This window comes from Lynx canadensis, chromosome D1, assembly GCF_007474595.2.
Source record: "Lynx canadensis isolate LIC74 chromosome D1, mLynCan4.pri.v2, whole genome shotgun sequence".
NCBI lineage: Eukaryota > Metazoa > Chordata > Mammalia > Carnivora > Felidae > Lynx > Lynx canadensis.
In genome coordinates this window covers 85,804,196-85,817,699 of record NC_044312.2, presented here as the reverse complement: position 1 = coordinate 85,817,699, position 13,504 = coordinate 85,804,196, and the positions used below count along the sequence as shown (strand labels likewise).

The 13,504-nt window shown below is 38.1% G+C and overlaps 1 protein-coding gene and 1 pseudogene across 1 annotated transcript in view; both read left to right on the top strand.

Annotated features, from left to right (window-relative positions):
- The window catches only part of LOC115526341 (doublecortin domain-containing protein 1-like), an 85,737-nt gene that overhangs the window by 46,981 nt on the left and 25,252 nt on the right, over window positions 1-13,504 (top strand). The window lies entirely within an intron of this gene.
- On the top strand, window positions 4,910-5,425 carry LOC115525349 (annotated as a pseudogene).

Genomic DNA, 13,504 nt, shown 5'->3' with positions numbered 1-13,504 from the left:
AGTAGCCATACTTATATCAGACAAACTAGACTTTAAATTAAAGGCTGTAACAAGAGATGAAGAAGGACATTATATAATAGTTACAGGGTCTATCCATCAGGAAGAGCTAACAATTATAAATGTCTATGCGCCGAATACGGGAGCCCCCAAATATATAAAACAATTACTCATCAACATAAGCAACCTTATTGATAAGAATGTGGTAATTGCTCGGGACTTTAACACCCCACTTACAGAAATGGATAGATCATCTAGACACACGGTCAATAAAGAAACAAGGGCCCTGAATGAGACATTGGATCAGATGGACTTGACAGATATATTTAGAACTCTGCATCCCAAAGCAACAGAATATACTTTCTTCTCGAGTGCACATGGAACATTCTCCAAGATAGATCATATACTGGGTCACAAAACAGCCCTTCATAAGTTTACAAGAATTGAAATTATACCATGCATACTTTCAGACCACAATGCTATGAAGCTTGAAATCAACCACAGGAAAAAGTCTGGAAAACCTCCAAAAGCATGGAGGTTAAAGAACACCCTACTAACGAATGAGTGGGTCAACCAGGCAATTAGAGAAGAAATCAAAAAATATATGGAAACAAACGAAAATGAAAATACAACAATCCAAACGCTTTGGGACGCAGCGAAGGCAGTCCTGAGAGGAAAATACATTGCAATCCAGGCCTATCTCAAGAAACAAGAAAAATCCCAAATACAAAATCTAACAGCACACCTAAAGGAAATAGAAGCAGAACAGCAAAGGCAACCTAAACCCAGCAGAAGAAGAGAAATAATAAAGATCAGAGCAGAAATAAACAATATAGAATCTAAAAAAACTGTAGAGCAGATCAACGAAACCAAGAGTTGGTTTTTTGAAAAAATAAACAAAATTGACAAACCTCTAGCCAGGCTTCTCAAAAAGAAAAGGGAGATGACCCAAATAGATAAAATCATGAATGAAAATGGAATTATTACAAACAATCCCTCAGAGATACAAACAATTATCAGGGAATACTATGAAAAATTATATGCCAACAAATTGGACAACCTGGAAGAAATGGACAAATTCCTGAACACCCACACTCTTCCAAAACTCAATCAGGAGGAAATAGAAAGCTTGAACAGACCCATAACCAGCGAAGAAATTGAATCGGTTATCAAAAATCTCCCAACAAATAAGAGTCCAGGAGCAGATGGCTTCCCAGGGGAGTTCTACCAGACATTTAAAGCAGAGATAATACCTATCCTTCTCAAGCTATTCCAAGAAATAGAAAGGGAAGGAAAACTTCCAGACTCATTCTATGAAGCCAGTATTACTTTGATTCCTAAACCAGACAGAGACCCAGTAAAAAAAGAGAACTACAGGCCAATATCCCTGATGAATATGGATGCAAAAATTCTCAATAAGATACTAGCAAATCGAATTCAACAGCATATAAAAAGAATTATTCACCATGATCAAGTGGGATTCATTCCTGGGATGCAGGGCTGGTTCAACATTCGCAAATCAATCAACGTGATACATCACATTAACAAAAAAAAAGAGAAGAACCATATGATCCTGTCAATCGATGCAGAAAAGGCCTTTGACAAAATCCAGCACCCTTTCTTAATAAAAACCCTTGAGAAAGTCGGGATAGAAGGAACATACTTAAAGATCATAAAAGCCATTTATGAAAAGCCCACAGCTAACATCATCCTCAACGGGGAAAAACTGAGAGCTTTTTCCCTGAGATCAGGAACACGACAGGGATGCCCACTCTCACCGCTGTTGTTTAACATAGTGCTGGAAGTTCTAGCATCAGCAATCAGACAACAAAAGGAAATCAAAGGCATCAAAATTGGCAAAGATGAAGTCAAGCTTTCGCTTTTTGCAGATGACATGATATTATACATGGAAAATCCGATAGACTCCACCAAAAGTCTGCTAGAACTGATACATGAATTCAGCAAAGTTGCAGGATACAAAATCAATGTACAGAAATCAGTTGCATTCTTATACACTAACAATGAAGCAACAGAAAGACAAATAAAGAAACTGATCCCATTCACAATTGCACCAAGAAGCATAAAATACCTAGGAATAAATCTAACCAAAGATGTAAAGGATCTGTATGCTGAAAACTATAGAAAGCTTATGAAGGTAATTGAAGAAGATTTAAAGAAATGGAAAGACATTCCCTGCTCATGGATTGGAAAAATAAATATTGTCAAAATGTCAATACTACCCAAAGCTATCTACACATTCAATGCAATCCCAATCAAAATTGCACCAGCATTCTTCTCGAAATTAGAACAAGCAATCCTAAAATTCATATGGAAACACAAAAGGCCCCGAATAGCCAAAGGAATTTTGAAGAAGAAGACCAAAGCAGGAGGCATCACAATCCCAGACTTGAGCCTCTACTACAAAGCTGTCATCATCAAGACAGCATGGTATTGGCACAAAAACAGACACACAGACCAATGGAATAGAATAGAAACCCCAGAACTAGACCCACAAACGTATGGCCAACTCATCTTTGACAAAGCAGGAAAGAACATCCAATGGAAAAAAGACAGTCTCTTTAACAAATGGTGCTGGGAGAACTGGACAGCAACATGCAGAAGGTTGAAACTAGACCACTTTCTCACACCATTTACAAAAATAAACTCAAAATGGATAAAGGACCTAAATGTGAGACAGGAAACCATCAAAACCTTAGAGGAGAAAGCAGGAAAAGACCTCTCTGACCTCAGCCGTAGCAATCTCTTACTCGACACATCCCCAAAGGCAAGGGAATTAAAAGCAAAAGTGAATTACTGGGACCTTATGAAGATAAAAAGCTTCTGCACAGCAAAGGAAACAACCAACAAAACTAAAAGGCAACCAATGGAATGGGAAAAGATATTTGCAAATGACATATCGGACAAAGGGCTAGTATCTAAAATCTATAAAGAGCTCACCAAACTCCACACCCGAAAAACAAATAACCCAGTGAAGAAATGGGCAGAAAACATGAATAGACACTTCTCTAAAGAAGACATCCAGATGGCCAACAGGCACATGAAAAGATGTTCAGCGTCGCTCCTTATCAGGGAAATACAAATCAAAACCACACTCAGGTATCACCTCACGCCAGTCAGAGTGGCCAAAATGAACCAATCAGGAGACTATAGATGCTGGAGAGGATGTGGAGAAACGGGAACCCTCTTGCACTGTTGGTGGGAATGCAAATTGGTGCAGCCGCTCTGGAAAGCAGTGTGGAGGTTCCTCAGAAAATTAAAAATAGACCTACCCTATGACCCAGCAATAGCACTGCTAGGAATTTACCCAAGGGATACAGGAGTACTGATGCATAGGGGCACTTGTACCCCAATGTTCATAGCAGCACTCTCAACAATAGCCAAATTATGGAAAGAGCCTAAATGTCCATCAACTGATGAATGGATAAAGAAATTGTGGTATATATACACAATGGAATACTATGTGGCAATGAGAAAGAATGAAATATGGCCTTTTGTAGCAACGTGGATGGAACTGGAGAGTGTAATGCTAAGTGAAATAAGCCATACAGAGAAAGACAGATACCATATGTTTTCACTCTTATGTGGATCCTGAGAAACTTAACAGGAACCCATGGGGGAGGGGAAGGAAAAAAAAAAAAAAAGAGGTTAGAGTGGGAGAGAGCCAAAGCATAAGAGACTGTTAAAAACTGAGAACAAACTGAGGGTTGATGGGGGGTGGGAGGGAGGGGAGGGTGGGTGATGGGTATTGAGGAGGGCACCTTTTGGGATGAGCACTGGGTGTTGTATGGAAACCAATTTGTCAATAAATTTCATATATATAAAAAAAAAACACAAAAAGAAAAAAAACAAATATTGCTGAAAATTAGTTATCTGTGTTAAAATTATCTTGATCCACACCTCATACTATCACAAAACTTAATTTAAATATGGATCAGAGATCTAATCATCAAAATTAAAACTAACAGTTCTAGGAGGAAATCCTTACAATTTGAGGGTAGGCAAAGACTTCTTAGATGGGACTAAAAGCATATGAACTAAAAAATAAAAAAAGATGAAATGTGCCTTATCCAAACAAACACACAAAAAAAGAAAACTTCTCTTCAAAAGACAACATTAATAAAATGAAAAGTCTAGCCAGAGATTGGGAGAAAATAATCAGAAAACACACACCTGACAAAAACAGAACAAAATTTGTATTCATAATATATCAAGATCTCTGACAACTCAATAGAAGACCAACAACACAATTAAAAAATACACTTTACTGAAAAAAAAAACCCATAGAAATCAACCATAAGAACATGAAAAGATGTTCAACAGTAGTCATCAAAGAAATACAAATTAAATGCAGAATTAGGTTCCACTCTGCACACATTAGAATGGCTAAAATTTTAAAAAGACTGGTAATAATACTAAGTGTTGGTGAGTCTGTGGAGTAACTGAAAGTCTCACATAATAGCAAATGAGAATGCAAAATGATATAGCCACTTTGCAAGCCAGTTTGGCAATTTCTCATAAAGTTAAACATATACTTACCACACAATCTAGCAATCCCCTTTCTAGATATTTACCTAGTAGAAATAATGTTTATCAACGCAAAGACTTCTGGTGAATGTTCAGTGTAGCTTTATTCATAAAAGCCCCAGCTAGAAACTATGGAGAAGTCCATCAACAAATAATTGGACAGTTTTTGCCTGCTGGCTGGGGACTGTCGTACACCGCTTCAGGGAGGGGCTCCACTGCAGCCATGGTCTTGTTGCTTTTCTGGGCACCACTCCCTCCACCCCACTCTGCCTGCCTGACATGGTGTGCTATCGCACCAATTCCTCCCTGGCTCTTGTGCGCTGCTCTGAGCAGCATCACTCTTTAGATCAGAAAGCTGGTGGGCACTATGGAAAAGAAATAAAACAATAAAAAAATAGAGGAGGTGCTGGATGAGGGGGAAGAGAAATATGTGGTGGAAAAAGTTCTTGACGGTTGAATGACAAAGGGCGAAGTGGAGTATCTTCTAAAGTGGAAGGAGTTCTCAGATAACATGTGGGAGCCAGAAGAGAGCCTGGATTGCCTTGATCTCATTGCCAAGTTTCTACAGTCACAGAAAACAGACTTGAGTCAGATAAACCAGAGGGAGGCAAGCTCAAAGCTGACTCTGATTCTGAAGATAAGGGAGAGGAGAGCAAACCAAAGAAAAAGAAGAGTCAGAAAAGCCACAGATTATTAGATCTACAGACTCGTGGAGAACTCATGTTCCTGATGAAATGGAAAAATGCTGCTGAGGCTGACCTAGTCCCTGCCAAGGAAGCCAATATCAAGTGCCCACCAGCTGGTCATATCCTTCAATGAGGAAAGGCTGATGTGGCATTCTTACCTCTCAGAGAACAATTACCAAAAAGATGACAAGAATTAACTCTCCTGAGTACTAGTGCTCCTGTCACGTCTGACTGTGGGTTTCGAGTTAGAAGGGAAGGAGTTATACTTGTCTTGGCACCAGAGTTGGTTTGAGAAGATGTCCTTTGTAGAGTCAGCAGTACCATTTCTGTGCCCTACAGCAGCCCAAGTGCTTTAAAGCCTTCCCATGCTGTGTAGTTTGCACACCCATCCCAGGAAGGGAAAGGGGGAGAAATGTTGCAAGGCAGCCCATTATGTTCTTTTTGAGAAAGGCAAAGGGCCTTCCATGAAGGACAAAACTTAGAGAGTGGGTGTGTGGGAGAGCAAAAGATACTGTAGATCTCCAAAGTACATCTATCTCCACAATCCACAACCTTCTTCCCAATACTGTTAACTCTGCATTTTTACAGTGTAGCATGTGTATAGTTTTTGGCTGTTACTAGTGTATTATTTGGGGCTGTTACTAGTGTATTATTTGGGGTTGGGAAGGAACAGAGATGGGTAGGATTTTTTTTTGTTGTTAAAATTTGAGATCTGACTGGGGAAATGGTAAAACAATGAAAAGAATAAACCAGCAGTGATTTGGTTCTGTGTCCAGAATATTTTATCTTTTCAAAAATGTCATTGGCAACCTAAATGAGGACTATGAGAAACTGTCTAAAAGCTGTGAATGCTGGAAATTTATAAGCCAAGGTATTCCCTTCTTGAGCTTAATGCTGTTCCCAACAAAGTACTAAACCAGTTAATAAATTACCAAAGCTTCCATTTGGGGAATGGAAATTGGTTGAGGAGGGAAAGTCTTATTGGAGCATATACATAGGCATATCGTTCTGTCTTAGAGGTGCAAATTTTTGAAATTGATAAGAAACCCTTTCTTTTCCAATTATGAAATGTTAAACATCAGTTTGTCTATCCAAGCCACTGGCTGAAGAATTTGGAGAGGGGAAGACATGCTATAGAAGGTGGAAGAGTAGGGAAAGACAAGGGCCCATGGTCCAAGGTTGGAAACTTCTTGGGGCTTGTTATTTGAACTTTGACTTCTGAAATCAACAGGATTCAGTCACTGACAGTACAAGTTCATCAGATCACTTGAAGAATTGAATGATTTCAAAAGCCCTGGTCTCAGGAGAAGATTAAACTTTCATACTGCCCCTACAGAATCCCAAGTGCTTTAAAGCCTTTCCATGCTGTGTAGCTTGCACACCCATCCCAGGACGGGAAAGGGGGAGAAATGTTGCAAGGCAGCCTATTCTGTACTTTTCTGAGAAAGGCAAAGGGCCTTCCATGAAGGATAAAACTTGCAGAATGAGAGCAAAAGATATTGTAGATCTCCAAAGTACATCTGTCTCCACAATCCACAACCTTCTTCCCAATAGTGTTAACTCTGCATTTTTACAGTGTAGCATGTACCAGGGGCAGTGGTTCACTTTGAAACACAAAACAAAACCAATTTTTTTTATTCTAATAATTAATACCCAAAATGCTGTCTTCAATCATGAGATCCATCAGTTCTCCACATCGCCTAGACCTGCATTTAGAACTCCACTGTGAAATCTTGTTTTTAAACTTTATTTATTTTGAGAGAAGATGTGTGTTTTTAAACTTTATTTATTTTGAGAGAAGAGGAGGGGCAGAGAGAGAGGGAGAGAGAATCTCAAGCAGGCCTCACACTGTCAGCGCAGAGCCCAACCCAGGGCTCAAACCCATGAACCCGAAGGTTATGACCTGAATGGAAATCGAGAGTCAGACGCCTAACTGACCAAGCCACCCAGGCGTCCCAAGAATTTCCATTGTAAAATCTTTTTAGGCATGTGTTAAATTTCTGTGAAAACTTTAATATAACTTCATACCACATTGTCAGTTTTTGTCTTAATAAAACTATAGAATTATAATTCTTTTTTTTTTAACGTTTATTTATTTTTGAGACAGAGACAGAGCATGAACGGGGGAGGGTCAGAGAGAGGGAGACACAGAATCTGAAACAGGCTCCAGGCTCTGAGCTGTCAGCACAGAGCCCGACGCGGGGCTTGAACTCACGGACTGCAAGATCATGACCTGAGCCGAAGTCGGCGGCTTAACCGACTGAACCACCCAGGCGCCCCTAGAATTATAATTCTTAAAAAAACAAATAAAAAATAAATGAGTACGTGAAAAAATTGTGATATATCCATACCAAAGAATATTGTTCAGCAATAATAAGGAGCAAATATTGTGGTAAGTGAAAGAAGCCAGATACAAAATAATACTTGCTATATGATTTCATTTGTGTGAAATTGTAGAAAAAAACCCCTATTCTCTACTGACAGACAGGGATCAGTGGTTTCCTGGGACAAAGGGTACTGAATTGTGATTGGGAAAAATCGTGAGGAATTTTGGAGACTAAAGGAAATATTCTATATTTTGATTGTAGTGGCGATTACACAGATATATTTTTTTCTACCTGCATTGAACTGTACACTTAAAATAGGTACAATTTATTTCATGTAAATTACACGTCAAAATAGTATATTTAAAAAGCAAATAACAAGGGTGCCCGACTGGCTATGTATTATGCATCAAAATAGTAGATTTAGGGGCACCTGGGTGACTCAGGTCATGATCTCATGGTTCATGGGTTTGAGCCCCTGCATCGGGTTTTGTGCTGACAGTTCAGAGCCTGACGCCTGCTTCGTATTGTGTCTCCTTCTCTCTCTGCCCCTCCCCACCTGTGTTCTGTCTCTCTCTCTCAATTTTAAGTGATAAGCTTTAAAAAAAAAATAGCAGATTTAAAAAGCAAATAACAAGAGCCTGGCTGGCTCAGTCAGTGGACCAGGTGACTCTTGATCTCGGTGTTGTAAGTTTGAGCCCCATGTTGGGTGTAGAGATTATTTAAAAATAAAAAAAAACATCTTTAGGGGCACCTGGGTGGCTCAGTTGGTTAAGCGTCCAACTTTGGCTCAGATGGTGATCTCACAGTTTATGAGTTCGAACCCCATGTGGGTCTCTGTCTCTCAAAAATAATAAACATTAAAAAATTTAATAAAAAATTTTAAAAAATCTTTAAAAATGATAGTAAATAAATAAAAAACAGGTAACGGTATGCTTAGCATTATAAACATTTTAAAGTAATCTGGGCTATTTAATTATTTTAAGAAGAGATTAAGGATAGAATATCTAAAGAGTATATATTAAAAGATTACTTGGAAAATCTCCTCTGGTTATCTATTTCTCATTCACATTTTAATAATAAAATGCCAGAACACCTACATTTCAAATTCACCAGAAATAATTGCTTTTACAAATCATAGTGATGTTCATTACTAGTAAGAGCAAATAGTTAGATTTGTCATGCATTCTATCACCCACTCTTATGAGAATAAGACAAATAACAAACCAGTAAATTTATTTCCAGAACTTATTCATAAAATTACCTTTAAGCTATTTAGTAAGATGGTTACAAATTCAGCCCAATCTCCTGGCATCTTCAGGTGGAAATAATGATCATATATTTTATTCTAAATCATTATAAAATGTTGGTCTTAGCAGAGAGTTATGCTAAGTACATTTTATTACATTTTAATTCTTTGAAAATTCACAATGTATTTGGCAGTCTTTCAGTTACCAAAAAAAAAAAAAAAAAAAAAAAAAGAATCTGTAAAAACAGATTCCCTTTCTCAAAATATTCATGATAAATTGTATTCTCTTCTACTGAACAAGTATAATTAATTGCCAAAGGCAAAATACTTTTAGTAATTCAATGAATTATATTCATAATTATCCATTATTTTCCCAGTTTTCAGTTTGCTAAATTTCTTTTAAAATTATTCTCTGGGTTCTTAATTAAGTGATTTGCTTTTTAGCTTTATATAGTGAGCACTGTTGTAATCTATTTGCTATACAAATACCGAGTTAGCTGAAACAATGTTCCTCATTTGAGGAACCTGGGCCAAAAAATTTTTTATCTATTATTTAGGCTGACTTTAGCTGCAAATAACAGAGAATCCTAATTTAAACAGACTAAAGCAAAAAACAAATAAAAAAATCAAGAGTTAGGGCAGTTTCAAGCATAGCATGATAGGATTCCAGTTAAATTATTTTTAATTTTCTGGATTTTATGCTCTTTCTGGATTTTCTGCCAGTGGCAGAAAAGGACTATCTCTTCCCTATGAATGATGAAGCCTTTCCCAGAAGTGCTTCCTTATTTCTCATTGGCAGAACTAGAATGGCAATACTCCTAAACTGACAGGAGACATGGGACTGCCATGATTGACCTAGATCGATCAAGATAAGTGTAGTCTTCTTTGAGTCCAAAGGGGTAAAAATGAACCTCTAAATAAAATCAGGACACTGAGGATGGGACAACTAACAGAATTTGTACAAATGTGAAGACATTTTCTTATTTATATCCTAAGGTCAGTATAAGGTTTGTGCTCTGGTAGTAAAAAGAAATGGAATTATTTGGAAATTTCATTTTCTAGAATTACACATTCTTTAGTTATAGCATAATTTGTCAGAAATTTTATTTGCTAAATTTAACAGACTGTTAACAATATAAAATTCATGATGAAATGAGTGTAAATTAGACATAATGTGTATTACTTCCATTAATTTGTTAATTCACAATATTTTTATGACTACTAATGAAGGCCAAGTACCTGGATCTAATGGTGAGTAAAACCAGCCATAGGTATGTTCTCATGGAGCTTTTATTTATTTTAATGTTTATTTATTTGGAGAAAAAGAGAGCACGTGTGTGAGTGGGAAAGAGACTGAAAGAGAATCCCAAGCAGGCTCCACTCTCAGTGTCGAGCTGACCCAGGGCTCAATCTGATGACCATTAGATCATGACCTGAGCCAATATCAAGGGTCGGATGCTTAAACTGACTGAGCCACCCAGGTGCCTCCTCATATAGCTTGCAGTATAGTGGTGGCAAAAGCCATTTGTATAAAGGTCACATTATTACTTTATTTTTTATAAAGATTTTAGTTTTAAGTAATATCTACATCCAATGTGGGGCTCAAACTTAAAATCGCAAGATCAAGAGTCACATGGTCTACTGACTGAGCCAGCCAGGCACCCCTAAAAGCCTCATTACTGAATATGGAGTAGGTGGCATAAGGAAGTCATCTGAGAAGAGATAAGCAGAATTTATCTGGGTACATAAAGAGGATATTGAGTATGGTAACCTTTTCAAGCAGAGAGCACAGTATATCAAAAGACTATTGTAGGGTGAGCAGGATGAATCCCATAAATTAAAAGTTTAACATATGACCTGTCCTTGCAGGAAAGGTTACAGATTTTTCCCGCAAAGAACAGTGAGAATTCATGTAAGTGGTTTTAGTTAGGAGCAGAAAAGAAGGTAACCAGATTTACATTTTTTAATAAATTACTTTGGTGTTGTGGAAAACAGATTGGGTGGGCCAGGTAGATGCAGGGCAACTATTAGCTAACTATATTGCTAGAGTCCTGGTGACAGGAAATAGATGGAAAATATCATCATAGATGGAAATAGATGGAAAATATCTATATTGTCAGGAAATAGATGGAAAATATCTATATTGTCAGGAAATAGATGGAAAATAAAACATTGGGGCATTGGTTAGATTGCCTGAAAAGCTAATTTCGAGTGAGGCAGGAAGAAGGCTAGGACTGATCTTGAAGAACTGCAGTGAATGAATAGAGGAGGATGAACCTATGAAGAAGAAGAAAAAGGAGGACAAAACAGTAGATTATCATATTTCAGAATTCAAAGGTAAAAAGAGTTGAGAGAAAGAGGAAACAGTCAAACACTATTGAAAAATAAAAACAAATGACAATTAAGAAAATGTTCTTTGGATTTGTCAACATGGTAGTCATTGGTAATCTTTGTGAGAGTGATTTCAGTAAAATAACACAGACAGTCAGACTGTAGTGGCCTCAGAACGAGTGGGAAAAAGGAAATGGAAACAGAAGCTTGGGCAAATCTTTTAGAGACTTACCTGTGAAAGGAAGGAGTAGCTGGTGGGAGATGTGGGGGTAAGAGAAGATTTAACTTCTAAGATAGGAAAGCCTTGATCATGTTTAAGTACCAGTAGGAAAAATCTCATTGAGAAGGAATAGTTGAATACATATGAAAGAGAAGAAATGATAGGTAATATATACTGCTTTAAAAGTTGAGAGCAAACATAACTAAAAGCATAGGTGGAATATTGGTGTTAGATAGGAACAGGGACTCTTACAACTAGAGGGAAAAGGAGGGGATATGTGTAAAATAGGTAAGCTTTTAGTTTTATTTTTATTTATTTATTTAAAAAAAAATTTTTTTTAGCGTTTATTTGTTTTTGAGACAGAGAGAACAGAGCATGAACGGGGGAGGGTCAGAGAGAGGGAGACACAGAATCTGAAACAGGCTCCAGGCTCTGAGCTGTCAGCACAGAGCCCGACGCGGGGCTCTAACTCACAGACTGAGAGATTATGGCCTGAGCCGAAGTCGGACACAACCGACTGAGCCACCCAGGCGCCCCGAGCTTTTAGTTTTAGCAGCAAGAGGATAAGGCTTCAATTTTCTCTCTGATGTAAGGTCAAAAGTAAAGAGGGAAGTAGGGGAGAAGAGGCCTGGTGGAGACAGCTGAGCAAAGGTGGTTTGAAATATTCATTATGGTAAGTATAAGAGAGAGTTGACCAAGCAAATGAAATAGAAGTGACTAGGCAGCATTGAGGGGTCATGGATTTTGGTGAGTATGAATAATACTAATGCTGATATGATCATTTGTGTGATTTCTCCAGGAGCACCAAGATTCTTGGTATGTGCACCACAAGTAGATAGTAAGCATCAGCCAGGGTTAGGATTTTTATCCATGAATGAGGAAGAATGAATGGAGCGAAGGAAGATGGTCACTTGAAGGTCAGGCTGTTTTGTTTGTTCAGTAAATGAGTTGGGAAGAAATCTTGAAATAGCATTGTAAGTAACACCACTTCCCACCTTCCCATCCACTCCCACCACTTTGAGATTGTGATATGAGAGAGTAAAATCCCAGCACTTGAGAGGACTCTGAGAAAATTAATGAACTCAGGGGGACAGCCTGGTTTCTTTTAAAAGAGCCTGAGGGCCGAGTTGATTTTGTTGCTGACGGGAAGCATTTTCAGATTGCACAATGCAAAGACCATCTTGCTGTAGTGTGAAAGCATCCATAAAATATGTAAATAAAGAGTGTGGCTGTTTTCCAAGACTTTATTTATGGACACTGAAATTTTAATTTTAATGTGACAAAATACTATTCTTCTTTTGATTTCTTTTAACATTTAAAATTGTACAGGGGCACCTGGGTGGCTCCGACAGTTGAGTTTCTGGCTCTTGATTTCGGCTCAGGTCATGATCTCTCAGTTCGTGGTCTCTCAGTTTGTGGGATTGAGCCCTGCATTGGGGTCTGTGCTGGCAGTTGGGAGCCTGCTTGGGATTTTCTCTCTCTCCCTCTGCCCGCCTCCCCCCCCATATGTGCACAGTCTCTCTCTCTCTCTCTCTCTCTCTCTCTCTCTCTCTCAATAAATAAATAAATAAACAAATAAATAAACATGCAAAAAATTTTAAATTTATACAAATTATTCTTAGCCCTTAGGCCATACAGAAATAGGCCATGGCTCAAATTAGCCCATGGTGTACAGGCTGCTGATGCTTGCTGAAAAAGAGTTTGTGGGGAAGTAGAAATCAGGGCTTTTACTTCTGAATGTTTACACATAAAACATGTCTACATTGTTGATTTGACTCACTCAGCCAGGGGTAATGTTGAGCTCTCTCACCTGGACTGGGGTAGTAGTGAGCCAAACCCAGAGGCTGTAGACTGTGTAACCGCACCACCTCCATGGTGGCCATTCCAGAAGTTGCAAACTTGGCACCGAATATGCCCATGGGTGGAGGTAACTCCCAGAACTATAAACAGATTACACTAAAAAAATCTCTTCTCAGCTGTTTATTAAGAAGAGTCTGGTTTTACAGCATGATGGTTTTAAATTTCAGTATCTGAAGTGTTCTCTACAACCTATGCTGTAAGAAATTAACAAAATGTGAATTTATAAAAATAATATTTTAACAAGCTTAACAGGTACAAATGAATGGAAATGGTATTTTAATTAACCTTAATA